Below are 12,125 nucleotides of genomic sequence, written 5' to 3' on the forward strand. Positions count from 1 at the left end.
TGGGGCGATTTAAGGAGCAGGACATTCCAGGAAAACATTACCTTCCTTGCATTACTGTTCCTCTTTGGTCCTACTCCAAGGGACTCTCTTCCCAGACATCCAGGCAGAGACCAGCATCCAAGCAGATCTGGTATCCTCTGAAAGAGGTATGACACAGAGAAGCACCTGGCAAGTGGATACTGAGAGTGGATACGAGGCAAACCCCCTTTCCAAAAACAGATGGACATCTGAAAAAGACCCCGAGGTCAGGAGGATGGGCAAGCCTTTGGTTTCGGTTCAGTGCGGGTCATTCAGTTGGAGTGGAAATGAGATTCCTTAGACACTTTGGATTGAGGGGTTGCAGTACACAGGAAGTGGTGGGCAACTGGGACCCCGTAAATGATAGCAGGGCTGGACAAATGGACTTCTAGAGACATCCTACAACACTGAGAGAGAAGGGAGGGGTAGATGGGGACATACCCCCAGGTTTTGTGCTGCTGTTGCTCACAAACTGGTGCCCTGAGACATCTCACGTCCTGCCTGGGACCGTGGTTGTCCGGCCTCTGAAATGAGGAGAAAATGCAAAGGAGGTAATTGGTTATTTGGGATAAGGGGGTGGGAAAGAGGTGCTTGCTTAGTTCTGCTGCTTTCCAAATTCAGGAGGCTAGCAGAGACCTCTCTCCTCTGAGTCTCCCTAAGGCCCTGCTAAAACAGGTGTGGGGCAGGAAGTGGGAGCTCTATCAACTGGTCTCATGGTCTGGGTAGAGGTCTCCCAGAACAAAGAGGAGAGGAGGGAGTCATCTGTCCTGTGTGACTTCCCTACTGGGGATCATGGAAATTTTCTGGGAGCAGTACTTCTGAAACCTGGCTGTAACTGAGGTTCGTGCTAGAAAATTGGGGCTACTGGAAACCCACACAGTGAGACAGAGCCTACAAGGTGAGAACAGGGGAAGTGAGTTGGGTAGCCGGAGTCCTGGAATCCATGGGCATGTTTGGAGGTAACAAAAAATTGCTGGTAAGAAGGTGGCTAAAGGTCAAGGAAGCCTACGTCTCCTAACCATGTAAGTGCACTGTGGAGAGGTAGAAATTCTAGATTCATACTGGGCTGCTCTACAATTTCTATCCTCCTCCACCAGGCAGTGGGTGCAGGGCAACGTAGAATTAAATAGAATGTGATTTTTAAATCCCTAAATAGTAGCTTGTGTACCTCAGAGGAAGACAGAGCTCACACGTTTCTCTGCCTTTCTCTTTGTCTCATCCTTAGTCCCTAGACATGACAGGAAACAATACCTTGGTTACCATGGAAACTGAAGCTGAGTGATGCATTGGACTGTGGGCGGAAAGCAAAGGTGGTCTTGACACAAAGGCCCTTGGGAGAAGAGATTCGAGCAAATTCTTTCAATATGAGCAAAGCGCTCATATTGAAAGAATTCACAATTTCCACAGGCACGTTGATCCCTGCAATCATTATTACACAGAAAACACGAAGGTGCATGCATGCGCGCACGCACATGCACACGCACAATGAAAACAGACGTCATTCTCTGCATCATGCTGGCTGGCCCATAGGATTCTTGTGGGCGAAGCTGTGCTACGACCCCTTCAACAACATACGTCATCTCCCTCTCATCTCTCCTCTCCCGCCTCGCTCTGTCCTCCCTTCATTGTCGTTCAGTTTCTCCCCCCTCTGTCTTCCCGTATCCCTCGCCTCTTCTCTCCCTCCTTAGTTTTTCCTTCTGGTCCTCCACTCTGCCTCGCTCTTTGCCCTCCTTCCTTCCCTCTGTATTTTGTTCTTCCTCCCACCCCCTCGCCTGCCCCTAGTATGAAGTGACTAAGAATTCATTCACTCAATTATGATTGACCTAACATAGGCCATTTATTTTGAGCTTCCGGCTTCATCGGACAGTGCATCATAAAATTAATTGCAGACATTACCGTTCCATTGCAAATTATGATAAGTGATATGGAATTAAACAACAAGGAGCTATGAGTGTGAACAATAGGGGACCTAATTTCCGTGGTGGGTTCAGTGAAGGAAATGTCATCGGTATTTGGCATCCTGCCACCCAGCATTGTCTTATTGCCTCTTTAGGTAACTGCCTTCTCTTTCACGTGGGGGGCAACTACCTTCTTCCATCGTTTGCAGCATGATGGGACTCTCACATAAGGTGTCCAGCCCACTCTTGAAGGTGTAAACATGAAGTCCAACGGGATGCCCACTTCTTGGAATCTGACTAACAAACAGACCAAAACAGGGTAAGGAGCTGTTTCATCTTGTCAGTGCATCCTTCTTCCTGCTTCCAAGTTCCACAGCGGCACCTTTGTTTGTGTCCTTCATCCATTCTCTTGCTCATTCTTTCTTCTTCCGTCTCTTCCTCCTCCCTCTCACCTGGCTAGATCCTTTTTCTTAGAGACCTAACCCCACAAGGACAAAAAGGATGGGCGAGGAGACAAGAATAATTATAAAGTATTAGAAGGTGGAAAGCAGACAGATGAGTGCTATCTGACTTAGCTGATTTAAGAGCCGAGCAGTGAGGAAAGCCCCAAAGCAACAGTCTTTAACCTCCCTCACCAGACCTTCAAACTGTCTGCGAGATTGGCAACGGCAAGTACCCCTACAAGTTAGGGGTAGTAGTGGGGGTTGTAAATTGCACGATTGCTCTTAGGTATAGTTATGAAACATTTAGACACCCAGAGCCCCTCTCAACAACCTGTAGCCTGGACAAATTGCCTTCTCCAAACCCTAGGGAGTTTGAGGAGAGACTTACTCTCTGGAGGGAGTGAATCAGCAGACTTATGGACTTGGAACCTCGGGGTCAGGGGAAAGCAGGCATCCAAACCCAACATAGGGATTTAAGTGAAAAATGTACTGTACGTAAAAGTTCGATCCTCAGCCTCATGCCCAATTTGCTATACAAAGTGCCGGCATCTTGCCTTTTCCCATAGATGCAGGAGGTTCTTCCCTGGGTAATCAAACCATCCCAAGAGTAGAGATTTCATAATTATAGCAGGCAATGGTCCCCACATTTTCAATATTAGTTCAAAATATTTTCTAATTTCAATGATTTCTTCTCAGAGCCATGGGTTGTTTAGGAGGTATGTCTTCGTTTACAAACATATGGGGTATTTTCTAATGATCTTTGTTATCAGTTTATAGTTTTAATGGCATTTTATAGTTTATAGTGGTCAGAAAATATACAAATCACCGAAGAGTCTATTCTTTATGTATGGTCGTGGGAGTCTATTTATCTGAATAGTATTAACTTTTCAATGGAATACAACACAAAAATGGAATTGCACGAAACGTAAATGTTCTGCTCAGTAAATTTTTACATCACAAACGACTGAGTAACTGCAATCCAGGTCAAGAGATTCGGCGTTGCCGGCAACCCAAAAGCACCATCGTGCCTCTACTTGGTCACTACCATCTGCCACCTCAGCAAATCTAACCAGTATTTGACTTTTAGCACTATAATTTTACCTGTTTGTGAAACTTTTTACACATAATAAATACGTATCCTTCTAAAGAAACTTTTTATTGAAGAATAGTTGATTTATAATGTTGTGCTAGTTTCTGCTGTACAGCAAGCTGATTCAGATATATATATATATATATATATATTCTTTTTCATATTCTTTTCCATTGTGGTTTATTACAGGACATTGAATATAGTTCCCCTGTGCTATACATTAGGACCTTGTTTTCTATCTATTTTATATGTAGTAGTTTGTATCTGCTAATCCCAAACTCCTAATTTATCCCTCCTGCACCCCTAAACACGTATTCTTATAATCTAGCTTTCTTTTGGCGACATTATATTTTTATGTATTGCTGTTCATTTTTGTCGTAGTGTTAGCTGTAGTTTATTGATTTCCATCACTGAATAGTAATTAAATTTGTATGAACATACCACAACTTAGTTATACCTTCTATGTTTAATGGACATTTCAGTAGCTTTCCAGCCCTGCAGTATTAAAAATGTTACTGTGGTGAACACTCATACCCGTGTTCTCTGATTCCTTTAAGGCTGTACTTGCAGGATCACTTTTATTACTTTCTTCCCCTGTGGCAATGTCTGTGGTGATAATGGATAGCCTGGTCTTTTTCATGATCTCATAGGGGAAGTTTTCAACATTTCATCACTAAGTGAGGTGGATTTTGTAGGCTTTTAAAAGATATTCTGATTGGATTAAGACAGTTCCCTTTTATTCCCAGTTTGCTAGGAGGATTTTTTAAAATCATAAATGGATGTTATTTTTATATTGCATTTTAAATTATTTACCAGTTTATTGATACATAGTTGGCATATAACATTGTGTAGGCTTAAGGGATACAACGTGATGATTTCATACAGGTACGTGCTGTGAAATGATTACCACAATAAGGTTAGTTAACAGCTTCCTTTTATCACATAATTACAATGTGTGTGTGTGTGTGTGTGTGTGTGTGTGTGTGTGGTGTGTTTTGAACATTTAAGATTTACTCCCTTAGAACTTTTAAGTATGTGTTACAGTATTAAGTATAATCACAAGGCTGTGCATTAGACCCCCAGAACTTTTTCGTCTTTTAACTAGAAGTCTGTAGCCTTTGACAAACATCATCCATTTCCCCCACTCTCCCGCCTCTGGCAACCACCAATCTATTTTGTTTCTATGAGTTTGGCTTTTTTAGATTCCACATATACGTGAGAACACACAGTATTTGCCTTTCACTTTCTGACCTATATCTCTTCGCATACTGCCCTCAGGGCCCATTCATATTGTCAAAATGCCAAGATTTCATTCTTTTTTTTATGACTGAATAATATTCCGTTATATATATATCTTGCATTTTCTTTACACATTTACCTGCTGATGGATACTTAGGTTGTTTCCAAATCTTGGCTAATTTGCATAGTGCTGAAATGAACAGGAGAGTTCAGATATCTCTTCGAGATAGTGACTTCCTTTACTTAGGATGTATACTCAGAAGTGGGATTCTTGGATCTTATGGTAGTTTTACTTTTAATTTTTTGAGGAGCCTCCACATTGTTTTCCATGGTGGCTATACCAATTTTATTCCCACCAACAATGCACAAGGGTTCCCTTTTCTCCACATCCTTGGATGTTTATTTTTTGACAATCAAATTCACACAATACTTTTTCTGCATCTATAGGAAATATAATATTTTTTATCCTTAATATGTTAATTCTATGAAATACATTCATTTTTCAAGTGTTGAACCACTTCATTTCTAGAGTAGTCTTGACTTATTTGTGATATATTATCCTTTCAAAGCATATAACTGGATTGGTTTTGCCAGTGTTTCATTCACAATGTTTCCTTCTATGTTTATGTGAAATACTGGCCTGTATATTTCATGTCTTATAATGTTTAGGCCTCCTAGAACAAGCTGGGAAGTGAGTCCTGTTTTTTATACTTTCTGCCTTGTATGTAAGATTGCTGTTCTTTCTTCTTTCAAGTTTTGTAGAATTGATTGGTGGGGCCATCAGAATAGGAAAATCGTTTTTGCTGTTGTTTTCTTCAGATTCCATTCATTTAGTATTTATAGGACAATTTAGGTTTTTCGTTTGTTTTGGTGTCATTTTGTTGTGCTTCCTTGAAACTTGTACATTATATCTAACTCTTCACATTTCTTGCATAAAGTTGCTCATGATTTTGACTAATGATCTTTTGATATCTTTATTGTATCTATGGTCATGTCTCCTCATTCATTCCAGACATTGATTTTAAGATAACTTCTCTCTTTTTTTGTTCGAGCTTACATGAGCTGACTGTCAGTTGTGCTGTCTTTACCAAGAACCAACCTTGGCTATTTTATCTTTAACTGATTAATGCTCTTGTTCTTATTTCGTTTCTCCTGCTTTCGTTGTGTTGAATCTGCTGTTCTATCACCTTGTTGAGACAGACGCACATGTCATTGATTTTTTTGCCTTTCTTTTTTGGTAGTATACATATTGAAGCTGGATCCCCCAAATCTTCATTATTAGTTCAAAATGTTTTATAATTTCATTGATTTCTTCTTCGAGCTCTGGGTAATTTAGAAGGATATTAATTTTAAAACAGGGGGGATTTTCTAGTTATCGTTGTTTATTAACTTATAGCTTAATAGCATTTTGGTCAGGGAATATACTCCACTATTTCATTGTCTTGAAATTTTCTGAGACTTGCTTTATGGTCAACATGTGGTCTTTTTTGGTAAACATTGTTAGCACTTGAAAAGACTGTGTATCTTGCAGTTGTGGAGTTGAATGTTGAGCTGAATGTTGGTAGGAATGTATAAATATATATTGTCAAGTTTGTTCACTGTATTTTTCAAATCTCTCATGTCTTTGCAAATTTTTATGCGTGTGATGTATCGTTTATGGAGAGAAGTGTTTTGAAATCTCCCACTATGATTGTGGAGTAATGTATATGTCCTTGCAGCTGTGCCAAGGTTTACATCATATACTGAGATCACATTATTTGGTGCAAACAGACTCGTAAGTGTTTTATTTTCCTGGTGAATTTGAACCCTTTATGATTGTTAATGCTCATTATATTTACCTGTGGTAATGGTTTTTTGCCTCAGAGGCCAAAGTTTCTGATATAAAAAGAGGTACACCAGCTTGTTTTGATTAGTACTTTTCAGGTACATATTTTACCAACTTGTAATGTTAACTTTTCTGCATACTTATATTTGAAGCAACATATACCGTAAGCATATATTGCCTTCTTTTTCTTCTTCTGCCTCCTCCTTCTCCTCATCCTCCTCCTCCTCCTCCTTCAATCAGCTTGCTAATCTTTGTGTTGTTGTTGTTGTTTTTGATTGGAGTATTTACCTTTAATGTGATTATTGATATACTTAGCTTTATATCTACCACCTTACTATTTTCTATTATTCCTGTTTCTCTATGCTCATTTATCTCTTAGTTTTGCTGTCTTCTTTTTGATTAATTTAAATTTTTTTCTATTTCCCACCTCTATCACCTTGATAGTTATTCACTCTGTTACTATTCTTTTAGTGGTTATTTGGAGACTACAACTTGCATTCTTAACTTCTCAAAGTCTAAAATAAATTGGTCCCTTTATCTCATCGCAGAAAACGTAAGTACGTTAGAACACGTGGTCTATATTTACCCACTCCTTACTTTAATATTGTTGCTGTAATGAATTTTAATCCCTCATAGATATAAACACACAAACACAGACAGTTTTAACCTCAAGAGACGTTATTATTTTTAGTATCAGTTTATAAGGCCAATATCATTTAAATATATGCACATGTTTATCTTGTATGTCACTCTTCATTACTTCCATGTCTTTACGTTTGATCAGAGGTCATTGTTTCTGTTCTTAAAGAACACACTTAAGTACCTTCTTTAGTGTGGATGTGCTGGGGAAACCTTTTCCCTTTCTAACTTAAATTAATAGAGTTTATTTTTAGAGCAGATTTATGCTTATAGTAAATTAAAAAAAATAATATACATTCTTTATTAACTTTGATTGCAATGTAGTCCAAAGCTTTCAGTAACATCTCCCCTTTTCCCCACCATCAATAACATGCTCATTTTACACCTGTTCTGCCATATGCACTAAAAGTCTGGGACTCATGACTCAAGTCCATGCTTATAGTAAAATTGATCGGAAAGTACAGAGAGTTGCCACGTACTCCTTCTCCCCGCCACCTGCACCCTGCTCTCGGTTTCCCCTGTCATTTACATCTGGCGTTATTGTGGTCCATGAGTTACAATTGAAAATTATTAACTAAAGCCCATAGCTTGCATTCGGGTCAACTCTTACTCTTTGTGTTGTACTGTTGACAAACGTAAAATGACGTGTGTCCATCATTACTGCCACATACAAAATAGTCTCACTGTCCTAAAATTGCCTTTTTCTTCCACCTATTCCTCTTTCCTTCACTCCCCTGGAATCCTGGCGACCTTTGTACTGTCTCCATACTTTTGCCTTTTCCAGGATATTGTCCACTTGGAACTATAGAGAAGGTAGCCTTTTCAGATTGGCTTTTTTCATGTAGCAATGCGCTTTTTAGGTTCCTAAATGTCTCTTTGTGGCTTGATCGCTCATTTCTCTTTATTAGTGAATAGTATTGCATTCTATGGATGTACCACCGTTTACCCATTCACCTGTTGCCAGGCATCCTTTGTTTTTTCAGCTTTAGTAAGATAAAAATCGTATATATCTAGGAGGTACGGTGAGATGATTTGACATAAATATACATGGTGAAATGACTACCACAGTCACACTAATTAACATATCCATCCCTTCACATGGTTACCCTTTTCTCGTGGTGAGAACACTTGATATCTATTCTCTCAGCAAACTTCAATTATACAATTCATTATTATTAACTGTGATCACCATGCTGTATGATTGCTTCCAAGTTTTAGCAATTATGAACATTTGTGTGCAGGTTTTTGCATGGACAAAAGTTTTCAGCAAGTTTGTGTAAATCTCAGGGAGCATGATGGCTGGATCATATGGTAAGAATATGAAACAGTCACCCTCTTGGTTGTTTGAAAATATCTTTATTTCAGCTTCATCTTGAAGGATCTTTTTCCTGGTTATAGAGCTCTACATTGGCCGTTCTGTTCTTTCAGCACTTTGAATGTATCATTCTACATACTTCTGGCTTCCTTGACTATGTTCAAAGTCAATTGTCAGTCTCATCGCCCTCTTTTGAAGACCATGGCTTGATTTTCCCTGGTTGCTTTTGTGATGTTCTCCTTGTTCGCTTTTCAGCAGTTTGACTATACAAATTTAAGAGATGTTTACTTCAGAATTATCCTGCTTCGGCTCCTTAGTGTTTCTTGAGTCTCGAAGGGACATGTTATTTGTCAGTTTGGGAAGCACCATGGTCCCTATCTGTTCAACTGTGGCCTAGAAACTTTTCTCTCTGTCACGTCTTCATGGAACTCCAATTAAAATAGCAGGCCTATGTTAGCCTCTGCATCCACTATATCTCTTACTACCTATTCTGTATTTCCCATCCTTTTTTCTCTCTCTATTTTATCCTGTGTATTTTTACCTAGCACACTGATTCTCTCTCTACCATGTCTTACCTGTTGAGAATGTATCCGTTCATTTCTTGCTTTCAGATATTTTGCTTTTTATACGCTCCATTTATTTCTTGGCTTTGTTGAGACACAATTTACACTCAATAAACTATATTCATTTGAGTGTACACTTTGATGAGTTTTGACAAATTGGAACGTCTGTGTAACCACCACCAATATCAAGATAGAGAACATTTCCAGTGTCCCACAAAGTTCCCCATGTGCCTCTGCAGTCATTCTCCTCATCCCACTTCTAGCCCTGGGCCATCAACAACCTTCCTTGTCTCATTTTAGTTCTGACTTCTCAAGAATTGTGTATAAAATGAATCAGAAGGTATGCAGTATTCTGTTTCTGGTCTTCCACTTAATTCTTTTGATTTTCCTAGGCATTGTTTATGTTGGTGGTTTGTTCCTTTTGACCCTTTGTAGGAATATGCCACAGTTTGATAATCCAGTCACCAATTGATGGACATTTAGGATGTTTTCAGTTTGGAGACATTATGAATAAAGCTGCTACTAAGATCCATGTACAAGTTTGCTGTTGGCATGTGCTCTTATTTCTCTGGGTTCAATACCTAGGGTTGGAATGACTAGATTATGCGGTAGTCGTATGCGTACCTTGATAATAAGCTGCCAAACTTTTATGGAAGTACCTAATCTTTGTGCCCACACGTCTGAAATCTGTAGTGGCTCCACCTCACCAGCCCTTGCCATACTCAGCCATATGAATTGTATTCATTCTAGTAGTTGTGGTGTGCCATCTCATTTGGGTTTAAATTTTATTTCCCTGTTGACTAATGATTTTGAGCAACTTTATATGTGTTTACTTGCCTTTGATGTATCATATTTAGGGTAATGACTGTTCAAATATTTTGCCCATTTTAAAAACAAGTTATGGGTTCCCGTTATTGAGTTGTAAGAGATTTTTATATATTCAGATGTGCAAGTAAGTTCTGTATTACAAATGTGCTCTTTTCTTCTGTGACTGGATTTTATTTTCTTAACAGGATCTTCCAAGGAGCAAAATTTCTCATTTGCATTTAAAATTTTTTCTTTATAGTTTTCTGATTTTTTCTTTTACTGCTCATGCTTTTTGTGTTCTAAGAAGTCTTTGCCTAACTAACTAACATAGGTTTTTCATGAGCAAGTTTTATAATTTTCCCCTTTACATGTATGCATATTATCTATTTTGGCTTATATTTGTATGTCATTTGAAGTAATGTGAAAGTCACATTTTTCCATATGCATACTCAATGCTTCTTCAATATTTGTTGAAAGCGTATTTTGCCCCAATGGATTACATTAGCACCATTGTTGAAAAGCAATTGCCCTTATATGTGTACGTCTCTTTCTGGACTTTCTATTCATTTTCTATTTGTTTATACGTCTATCCTTTTTCTAGTACCACACTATCTTGATGACTGTACCTTTGTAGTAAGTTACAAAGTTAGGCAATGTGAGAATTCCAAATATGTGATTCTCTTTCTGTGTTGTTTGGGCTATTCTAATCCTTTGTATGTCAGTAGACGTTGTAGAAGTATCTTGTTGCTTTCTAGTCATTCGAAGTGCTGTGTATCAATAGATCAACCGTGGGACACTTTACTTCTTAACATATTTGAGCCTTAAAATCCAAACACACGGGGGCACATGGGGGGCTTCCCTGGTGGCGCAGTGGTTGAGAGTCCGCCTGCCGATGCAGGGGACACGGGTTCGTGCCCCGGTCCGGGAAGATCCCGCATGCCGCCGAGCGGCTCGGCTCGTGAGCCATGGCCGCTGAGCCTGCGCGTCCGGAGCCTGTGCTCCGCAACGGGAGAGGCCACAACAGTGAGAGTCCTGCGTACCGCAAAAAAAAAAAAAAATACAAACACATGATCCATCTCTCGTTTCATTTACTTGGTTGTGAATTTCTCTAGGCAATTCCTACTGTGTATCATTTTACAACTTCACTCACATTTTGTTAAATTCACCTGTAAGTCGTTCATGTTTTGCATGAATTATGAATGACATTTTTGTTTAAAATTCTAGTTGCTTGTTTTCACAATAGATAACTGTAACTGACCTTTGTTTACCAACCTCATATCCTGCAACCTTGCTTATCTCATCAGTAGTAGTTCTAGTAATTTTTTTAAAAGATACTTAAAGATTGTCCATATAGATGGTTTATTTCATCTATGAATAAAGCCAATTTTACTCCTTCCTTTCCACTTTGTATACTTTAAAATCTTGCCTTAATGCCCTAGTGAGGACTGCCAGTCCAGTGCTGATCAGGAGTGGTGAGAGATCTTAAGAGGAAAGCTTTCACCTTTTAACTGTGAAGTGTGTTTTAGGTGACCTTTATCAGGTTGAGGAGTCTCTCCTATTCCTGGTTTCCAGAGAACTTTTCATCTGAGTAGGTGTTACAGTCTGTTAAATGCTTTTTCCGAATTAGATTAGTATCCTCTTGCAGCTCTAACAAATTACCACATGCTTCAGTGGCTTAATACAACACAAGTTTGTTATCTTAGAGTTCTGGAGGGCAGAAATCTGAAATGGGTTTTACACGGCCAAAGTCAATGTGTCTACAGTGTTATGTTCCTCTGAGGCTACTAGGGAAGAATCTGTTCCTTGCCTTTCCTATGTTAGAGGCCACCTCTACTCCTTGGTTCCTGTCCCTTTCTCCATGTCCAAAGGCAGCAGCATAGCATCTTCCAACCTCTCTCTTCTCTGACCTCTGCTTCTGACATCACATGTCCTACTCTTCACTCTCGTTTTCCTGCCACCTCCTTATACATAAGGACCTTTGTGATTCCATTGGCCCACCCAGATCATCCAGGATAATCTCCACATCTCAAGATCCTCAACTTCATCACATCTGCAAAGTATTTTCTGCCAGGTAGGGTAACATACTCACAGGCTACAGAGATTAATACGTAGATACATTTGGGTGCCATTGTTCTGCCTAGGATGTGCATCATTTGAGGTGATGGTATGGCTCTCTTTTGTAGTCTATTAATATGATTAACTTCATGTATTGATTTCCAAATGTTCAAGAGAACTTATATCTTGAGAGTAACCCTATTTGGTCATAAAAATTTTCTTTTATGTATTGT

Source organism: Pseudorca crassidens, chromosome X (genome assembly GCF_039906515.1).
Source record: "Pseudorca crassidens isolate mPseCra1 chromosome X, mPseCra1.hap1, whole genome shotgun sequence".
Classification (NCBI taxonomy): domain Eukaryota; kingdom Metazoa; phylum Chordata; class Mammalia; order Artiodactyla; family Delphinidae; genus Pseudorca; species Pseudorca crassidens.